Source organism: Mustela nigripes, chromosome X (genome assembly GCF_022355385.1).
Source record: "Mustela nigripes isolate SB6536 chromosome X, MUSNIG.SB6536, whole genome shotgun sequence".
Lineage (NCBI taxonomy): Eukaryota > Metazoa > Chordata > Mammalia > Carnivora > Mustelidae > Mustela > Mustela nigripes.
In genome coordinates, this window is record NC_081575.1 from 37,228,560 (window position 1) to 37,238,311 (window position 9,752).

Sequence of the window (9,752 nt, forward strand, 5' to 3'; positions counted from 1 at the left end):
TGGAACACATGGTTAGATGTAGGTTACTGTTAAGCTTCTAACTTTCTAGCTTATTCTTTGAATGGGTCGTTTTGAGTGTCTATCATAGTTATTAAAGATAAACAACTAGTTAAATCAAAGGGGGTTGGTGTGTGGACCAATGATGAGGGTGTATCTTGAAACAAGGATTATGATGAATCCATTTCTTCCAAATGGGGGAGTCAGGGAGACAGTGAGGAGCCCTGAGTGGAGGTTCTGGATCTGACACTTCACTAAGACAAGTTCTGGAAGCAGGAGGAACTGTGGGCTTCCCAACTAGTTTAGGGAGCCCTAGAGGAGACTGATTCTGTGAGTTTGGGAAGGACACAGAAGTAATTACCCGCAGCCCAGTGGTATGTTGGATCAGAAGGAATGACTACAGATGGGTCTCAGGAAGCTCCAGTGAATTTTCTGAAGCTCCAAAGGGTTGGAGGGGCCAATGCTGTCATCCATGGGCTCAAGGAGCATGGAGGTTAAGAGAGAGAAGGACATGGAGGAGCCCCATGCAGGGAAGAAGGGACAATGCAACAGTGACCCACTTGAATCTACAGCCAAGGACCAAGCAGAAGGCATCACATGGGAACAAATTTTGGTATCTCACCCACCGACCCCACACCCGCATCTCCCCAAACCCATTTGGAACAAACTCTGGAAATACCTCAGAACTTAGATACAGCTCTGGAGGAAGGGGAGGGACCCAAAATGACTGGGAGAAACAGAAGTGCCTAAGATTGATAGTCTATCAAGGGTTTGAAGGAAGACTTGACACAGACATTAGGTTGCATTGTGGAAGATTTAAGAAAATTTCTTACACAACTGAGCTTGTCGCCTAGTATATGCAACACCTGCATGGATACAGTGTCCAGTCAACCCCAATTGCAACCTGGGAATATGAGATATGGCAGCAAAGCAGATAGATTAGCCTGGTCTTTGTGCCATAACTGTCTGTGTGAACTTTGGCAAATCTCTGGGCCTCAGTTTCATTTATGTAAAATAAGAGTGGTGGCTAGAGCTTAGGTCAAGCTCTGACCTTATCAGTAGTTCAATGCATGACCTTGGAAGTGTGTTTTTCCTTCTCTGGCCTCTGGTTTCTCATCCATAATGCAAAGGAAAGAGATGATGTCTACACCTATCTTTTCAGCTCCAACCATCTATAACTGAACTTTCCTATTATGGGCTTCTTTGGACTTCAAATGCACTAGATGCAACAAATATTCTCTGGTTTCACTAACTGTTAATTTGAAGATAACTCTTATTTTCTTCTAAAACATTTAGAGCCAAATTGGGTTCATAGAGGCTCATTTATCCAAATCTATAGCCCGTCACTCAGATGGCCAGAAACAGCCGAGATGTTAATATTTAACCATGAATAACCAGCAGGATTCCTCTACAGGGCTAAATACAGTCCATTTCTGTTATTTTTCTAAATATTATTGGCTTGGCTGTCTCTGCTTGAGAACAGTTTCTAGGGTCATGAATACAATCAGACAGCCTTCCTCTCCTACAGCAACCTCTAAAGAGGGATGGTGGTTCTATTTATTATTTTAGGAGTCTGTGCATTACTTTTGGCCCCCTGCCTATTTTACTTATTTGCCTGTGAAACAACATGAAGATGGTGAGGTGGGTAGAATGAGACATGGTGGGCACAGATCTGGTGAGTTAGGAATCTGGGGAGAGGGGAGCCAAGGGATTCACTGTCAGGGGGGATGGGGAAAAGGAGGAGAGGCCGTGATTATACCAAGCTATGTGTAGACACATAGCCTACCATCGTGAACACACGGACACACGACTGGATGGGACAGTGAAGGGTTCAGAGCACAGGCCTTAAATTCAGGTAGACATGGGTCTGAGTCTTGAGTTATGAGCTGTGTGAGCTTCCTGACTTTTAAAAGATGAGATAATAGTAAAGTAATAGTGCCTGCCTCATACAGTAGTTCTAAGGCCAAAATAAAAGACGTGTAAGCATGCTTGGTATTATGCCCAACATGCAATGAGTACCTAATAAATAATAGCAGTCTGAGTATTTTTTAAAATATATTATTTACTTATTTGAGAGAAAGAGTGAGAGAGAGAGATGGGAGAAGGGAGAGGAAAGAGGGGCAGCAGAAGAGGAAGAAGCAGATTCCTCACTGAGCAGGGAACCCAAAGCAAGGCTCGATCCCAGATTTCCAGGATCATGACCTGAGCCACAGGAAGACGCTTAACTGGCTGAGCCACCCAGGTGCCCTGATAGTGGCCCAGTTATTAAGAATGAATCACAAGTCCACAGAATCCCAAAATGAGAAGGGACCCCCGAGATCATGTACCTCAGTCCTTTGATGGTATCGGTGAAGATGCCAAGACCCAGAGAGGTAAAGGAACTTGTCCGTGGGCACACAGCTATCTAAGGACAGTACCAGGACCATGGCCTGGTCTCCCAAATTTAATTTCTGAGGTCTTTCACCCCACTGCCCAGACTTCTACAACTTGCCAGAATTGTGTTGCTCACTTCACTCTTCTGTGTCCTGTCACCCTCCTTTCCCCATCTGGGTTTGAATACAAAAGCCTGGGAAGATCTCAGTCCCTTGGAACCAGCACATCCTGAAGGAAGCTCAGGGTGAAAAACAGCAGCAACAGCAGCTTCCTCACTCTCTACCCGGGAAGCTGGCAGCAATGGTGGCGCTCCTGGCTTCAGGGCTCCCCTTAGAAGTGAAACACACCATTGCTTTACTCCTGAAGATCATGTGATGCTTTCTTTCCTTCAGTTTCTTCCCACCACCACCACCAGCAACAGAGATACCCTTTTGTGATGTACTTTGGGTGACAGCCAAAGTGGTCAGTTTCTGGCCCAGCATGGGCAAATAACCAATTGGAGAAGATGCCAGAAGGCTCACGAGCGCTGGGCACTGAAAGCCTTCTGTGATTCTAGCTCTTAACCCTTCGGAGAGTCCTGGGGTCCCAGGAGTGGTAGAGGTTGCAAGGGACTCTGGGGGACTTGTGGGACGGCAGCAGTTTACCCAGCGACGAAGAAGGGTTTCAACCCTCCAACAACAGTACAACTGTACCAGAGCCAACTGTGAAATGTCAGCGTGGGTGTACTCAGGTAGGGCATTAGATCTGGGCCTCACCAGGGGTTTGGGGATGGTTAGGGGTGGGTGCCAGCCAGAGTTGGCCCTCTAGAAGCCCACGTAGACAACTGTGCCCACGCCAGGGTTTCAAGACAGCTGGGCAGAAGCGTGAAACCCCAATCTGCTGACAAGTGATCAGTTGACAGCAACGCATTCATTGTTCCCAAGGCTGAGAAGGTTCCTTGCCGCCCCTTCCTCGGCCTTCAAGGGCTTTACCTGGCAAGCAAGACAGGAGCCTTTAGACATTGTGCTTGCTACTTTTGAGATGGGGCGTCCTTTTTGTGAGAAGGATGGATCTAGCATTGTTTGCAGTAGGAACTGAAGAGAAAGAAGCTTGCTCCATGGACACCAACACTTTTTTAAACGCCAATGATTTGCCATGTCATCACTCTCCTTCTTACCTTACGTGGTGAGGCATTCGGAGAAACTCCAGGAGTACTGGATCTTGAAATGACTCTTCAAAGGCATATTTAGCCCATGCTGTTTCAGGGAAAAAAAAAAGTCAAGCTTGTCAAATGGGCTGTTCTGAAGATGATAATTAAATTAAATGAAATTAATCCCAAGAACTACTATTATGAGATTGGCTGATTACATAGGTAGCTAAGACCCACTAACTACCATTTTCCCTTCTGGACTCAAAAAATATAGCTTTTTTGTTACGGACGGAGAAGTACTAAGAGGGGACACAGCCCTGTCCACAGAAGGAACTCCTTTTTGCGTGTAGCTCAAATCGAGGGGCAGGACAGAGTCGCCGAGTGTATGCTCTGGCCTGATGCCTGCCACCCCCGCCAATGCTCCTTGCTGTGCTGTGCCATAATTAATCAAGCTTTCTAGGTTTTAGTTAATTTCAGGACCCCAATAAATTGGTTTGTACTGGCATTAGTCCAGCCCTGCTAATTTCACAGCCGTGTGCTTTGGAAACTGCTGCAAGTTTGCACAGGACTTAGCAAGCAGGGAGTGGGGGCCGAAAGCATAAAAGAAACTTTTGTTTGGTTAAAGTTCCATTAATATTGGGGAAAGCTGAACTCTAAGTGACAGAAAAACATGGTTGAGAACTCGGACTTTGTAGCTGGGAGTGGGTTTCTCTGTGTTCTTTAAACCCTCCCCCAACTCATGCTGGAATTGAAAACAATAAAATTAAATAAACCCAAACCTTAGTTTGACATTTCTCTTTGTCTGATTGTTCTTGAGGTTTTGTCTCTGATTTCACAAGAGTCCCTTGAGGAATAAGCACTGGAGCCCATAATCTAGCAAAAGGTTCATTTGGGTTTCGGCTTTTTATTTTTAAAGATATGATTCTTGGAGATTATTGTTTCCCCCATTATAGGCGGCTTTTATGACTGAGAGGTTACCGAGGAAATTCAAAAGCAGCGAGAAGAGGGGTCCCTAATGAGAACAGACATTTGGGGCTGCCTGTGAAAGTTAACTGCTCCAACTACCAAGTCTTTCCAGCTTCCAGAGTCTCAGTGATGTCTCGGACACTTGGGTTCTAGAATGCCCTGCCGCCAGAGAAACACAGGTTGGAAGGGACCAATAGGCTGAGTGAATAGGCACTTGGAATACTATCTGATAAGGAATGCTTGAATTTGAAGGAGTCTGAGAGATCAGAGAGTCCTGCTCTTGCATTTTACAGATGGGAAAACTGAGGCCCATAGGAGGCAGGAGGCTGGGACCGTCTCTCCGAGGCAGAGACAGAATTCGAGCTGAGAGTCCTAGTTCTCAGTTTAAGGATCATGCCTGGTTCTGCTGCTCCTCCTCTTATGTCAAGAACATCATATTGTCTCCAATATGAAAAGTGGGGAAAAGGTGTGGACACTCGGGTATAGGGTCAATGTGCGAGTGGCTGTTTAGATTTTCAGATTGTCTTGGCAAAACTCTTTGGATGTGCAGATTCCTTGCTAGGTTTTAAAATAATCTAAACACAGAGAAAACCGGAGATGAGTGTTCGACTCTGTCTACATGATGCCTAAACAGACAGTTGATTCAGTCAAAAAATATTATTCATGTTGCTGGTTTGGCAAATACAAGCAGTTGGTGGACTGAATCTTTTCCTTATTAACTCCTTGAGAGACAGTATGGGGTAGAAGGAAAAGCCCTAGACTGGCTGGCAGAAAACCTGGCTTCCAGACCCAGTACCGTCACTTACGCAAAAACCCGCTCCCACCTCCCCAAGTGCAGGGCCTCAGTTTCTCCCTTTGTAAATTAATCAGATTAGGACTAAATTGTCTCTAAGATGCCTTACAATTTTCATCTTCAAGGGTACTATTGTATCCATACTCAGTCATTTTCCAGTATGGAATGTGAGAGGATGAGGTCCCTGCTTGTGGTCTTTGTCAGCTGCATATCTACGTGAGGTCAGCAGCCTTGCATTTCTAGGGTGAGAAGAGCTTTCAGGATATAATTCCCCAGCCTATTTTCATTTCACTCCCAATGTGGCTTCTAAACTGGCAGCTCACTGCTTTCCCTGGTCCCCTCCCTCCAGCTCCTTCTCCTAAAGAGAAAAGGAGTCCAGTATTCAGTTGACAGGAAGGACTCAGCAGTCCTGTCAAGAGGGCCTGTATTTTGTCATCTGACCTCATCAGGCTAGCGTCAACCCTTCATCAGCCCACACCTCCCTCCCAGATCACCCATGCCCAAACCCTGCATAATTGGCCTGTGTGAGTTTTAAAAAAGAGGTAGGGAACAAGGAAGTAGTGTTGACTTAATGATCGGTTCCCTGTCAGGTGTTGAATCTGAATCTGGTTGATTTCTGACTCTTAGCCTGTGAACAAGAGCTCCTGGCTTCAGCTCCTGACCATCCCATTTACCCACTGAAGCTTTCCTGAGTGGATCCCAGCCAGTGGTGTTCTGGCGCCAGCTCTCACAAGCTTGCGAGAAGCCATTGGGCACATCTCTCTCACTGACTCCGCACTCAAGGACAACACTTCAGTAGTTTGAGATCGGCCATGTTGGGGATATTTACATAACAGAAATCAGAAATTGCTACAAATCAGGATTTTTTTCCTCCCCAGGGAGCCAGTTGTTACCCAGTTATCACTGTACAGTGTACAGTGGGGTTCAAACCCAAGTGCCTTGAGGGCCTAGAAAGGTCATCTGAGTGACTAGGACAGGCCTTCCAGTAACAAGAGGAACATAGGAGCCACGGGGACCATGAAAATTGGTGAGCACCTATGTTGGGTAAGAGTAGCAGGCAATACTCTAATTCCAGCCTATGTTAGAGGGCAGGGAGGTCAACCCCATGTTGCCAGCAGTTCTAATTTTTCAAGAGGAACATAAATCGAGGTTTTTGTGTGAAATCTCCGAATGATGAAAATTAAAAGTAATTTGGAGCCAATTCAGATATTGAAAAAATTTTTTAAAAAATCCCTCTTCAATCCAGGCAAAACCTGCCGGCTGGCTCTCCTCCACCTGGGGGTCAGCAGTTTGCCATTTTAGCTCCCTGGACCCTCTTTTTCCTGCTCGTATTCTGTGGGTTAGAGCTCTGATGCTGAGTGGCCAGTATCCTAACTGAATGAAAAGCAAGCATGCGTTCCTCGTGAACTGAAAGAACAAGGGAATTTCGGATCTGAGACTATCCAATGGCTTTTTGTGATTCCACTTGGACTTGTGTGTTGTTTTCTAGTCCATGTGCCATGAAGCTAGAGAAGAGGATGTCAAGCCCAAATGTGCATCTAACATTTGACGATATTTTGCTGGCACGTTTTATGACAATGCCTGGTGCTCATGCACCTGTGTGTGAGGAGAGTGTGTCTTCCATTTTGGCATCAGCTTCTTAACTCTTCCACTGGAAGGCATGTGGGCACCCTACTCTCCAACTCACTCCCTGCCTAGAATGGGGTGGGAATTTGGGCTAATTATTGGTTTTCTTTTCCAGTTTTTATCCCCACTCTCTTCTAAAGACAGGCAAACTGAAGCTTGAGTAGCTAGTAAAGGACTTTAGTGAATGGGGACTGACTCTCATATTTGGACTCAGTGGATGGGGGTGGGAAGGGAAGAGGAAGGATGGAAGCGATGAGTGCCTACTGTATGTCAGGCATTGTGTCAGGCACTGATTCTCCATGGCAACGTTCTTGGCCTCCCTTTTTGACACATAAGGAGGCAGACTCCAAAAAGGTATGTGACTTGGTGGGACTCAAATTCAGGTACCCTTGATTCTAAAGCTTTGGTTCTTGATTGAGTGCATTGTGCCATCTCCCCGAGGAGGGCTAGATGCTGTGGTCAAGAAAATGAGATAGTCCCTTCTGTTTGTTCTCCTGAGAAAATACTAGTGGATAGCTCTGCTACCCAGATATCCTGGGATGTTCCTGGTTGTTCTGGGGAACTGTGGGAACATGGGGGGGTCCTACAGTAAGTTATCTCATCCAAGGCAGTTGAAAGCGACTAAGGTTCCATAGCAACAGAGCTTCCAGAAAGGCGGTTTCTATCCCTCTGGGTTGCATTTTTCTATGCACAATATAGCACTTGGACACATTATAACTCCAGTCTGTTTTAATGACATGTCTGATTAACAAGTTTTACACACCTTTGTAAGACTACTCAAAAATGCAGTTAAATGATATGAAACAAATCTTCAATCAGAAGTGGGTATATGTTATTCTCTGTCCTTTTGGTAACTGTGGGCACCCTATAATTTTGGATGAAGGAATGTACCGCCTTTCATTTTTTTGGATATTTACTATCATCCTGCACACTGAGATGAACCTACCTTGGGTTTTATTTTATATTTGTAAGATTTTATTTATCTATTTGACAGAGCGAGAGAGAGAGAGAGAGAGCGAGAGAGAGCGCATAAGCAGGAGGAAGGACAGGGAGAGGGAGGAGCAGGCTCCCTGCTGAGCAGAGAGCCCAATGTGGCTCTATTCCAGGACCCTGCGATCATGACCTGAGCTGAAGGCAGATGTTTAACTGACTGAGCCACCCATATGCCCCTTACCTTGGGTTTCAAAATAAATATTTTCCACAAAATTTTCTAAAAGCCAAATCTTGCCTTTTTGATGGCCTTTATGATAAACCTATGTGTTCCTTGGAAGTATTTCACTTAAAATATTTCCACAAATATGTTAAAATCACTTAAAAGGAAAATCATTTCTATCAAAACACTGTCAGATACAGTACAAAGCACAAATTAAAAAAAAAATACCTCGGGTTCTTTTTGTGGGATATAAGCATAAATGGAAAATGACAGCTTAACTAGGAAGATTACATTGAACCAAAAAAAAAAAAAACCCACCTGCTTCTATTAACTTGGTTTCTGAAATTCTATAAGCTACTCTCTCTGTTCACTTCTGTGGTTTTCATAAAGTTCTAGGAAACAGAATTGTTTTTATTGGTGAAATCAGTCAGAATTGACCAGATTATGTTGAAAAAATAAGTAACCTTCAACTCCCAAAAGCTTAATTCACGAAGTTCCGTTTGTTTTTTAAAAATATTTTTATTTATTTATTCATGAGAGAGAGTAGCAGAGGCAGAGGGAGAAGCGGGCTCCCCGAGGAGCAGGGAGCCTGATGCAGGACCCCATCCCATGACCCTCAGATCACAACCTGAGCCAAAGGCAGATGGTTAACCGACTGAGCCACCCAGGTACCCAACATAAAGTTCCATTTACTACTCACTTTGGATATCCAAAATGAGTCTGCTGTGGGCTATATTCATCTTAGTCATTCAAAAATTCAGACCTCATTTGAATATATGTATTCAGGATTCCTGCGGTGGTAAGAAGGGAATGGGGTACATGATGGATTGGTTCTTAAAGTTTCTACCCAGAAGTGACACATCATTTTTGTTGATTTCAATGGCCAAAGCAAATCAGATGACCACACTCAACCCAGAATAGGAAAGAGGGGTAAAGTTTGACCATGAACCTGAAAGGAGGAAAGCTGGAAATATCAGATGAACCACACCAATGACAACAAATTCTGTATTATTGTACTTTTTAGAAATGACAAGCAGGAAGAAAATACAATAAAGAGACAAAAATTAAGTAACACACAAGCACATAGGCAAGTAATAAAGAGGTTCATATTAAAATATAGCTTCAGGGCCCTATAAAGGTCTATACAGTGATTTGTCCCCTTTTAAATATTGAATCAAATATCCGATTAATACAAACTCAAGGTCAGTCTGATTTTCTGTATAAAGACACAAACCTATACCATAATACACTCCTCATCAATCTTTATGGGTCTTACCACTGTTTGGAAAGGTAATCAAAACTTGACTTTTCCAAGTTCGAATGGAACAAGAAGCATTTGAAAGGTGAAACTTTGTATTATCAAAACAGTGTTCGGTAGCCTGGTCTCCCAGCTGCGCACGAAGCGGGAGGGTTCTCCTCACACAAGCGCTTCCTCGAGAGAGGTTGGAGCTGCGGCAGTCGCAGGCCTGGGCCGCCCTTTCCCTGCCGCCGCCTTCTTTTCCTCAGGGCTCCTCGGTCTGCTCGCCCTCCGGCGCTCCCAGGCTGTGTGAGGAGGAGTCAAGATGGCGGAGAAGTAGCAGGCTGAGACTACTTCAGCTAGCCGGAGATCAGCTAGATAGCTTATCTAAAGATTGCAAACACCTGAAAAAACCATCAGCAGATCGAAGAGAAGAAGAACAGCAATTCTGGAAACAGAAAAACAACCACTTTCTGAA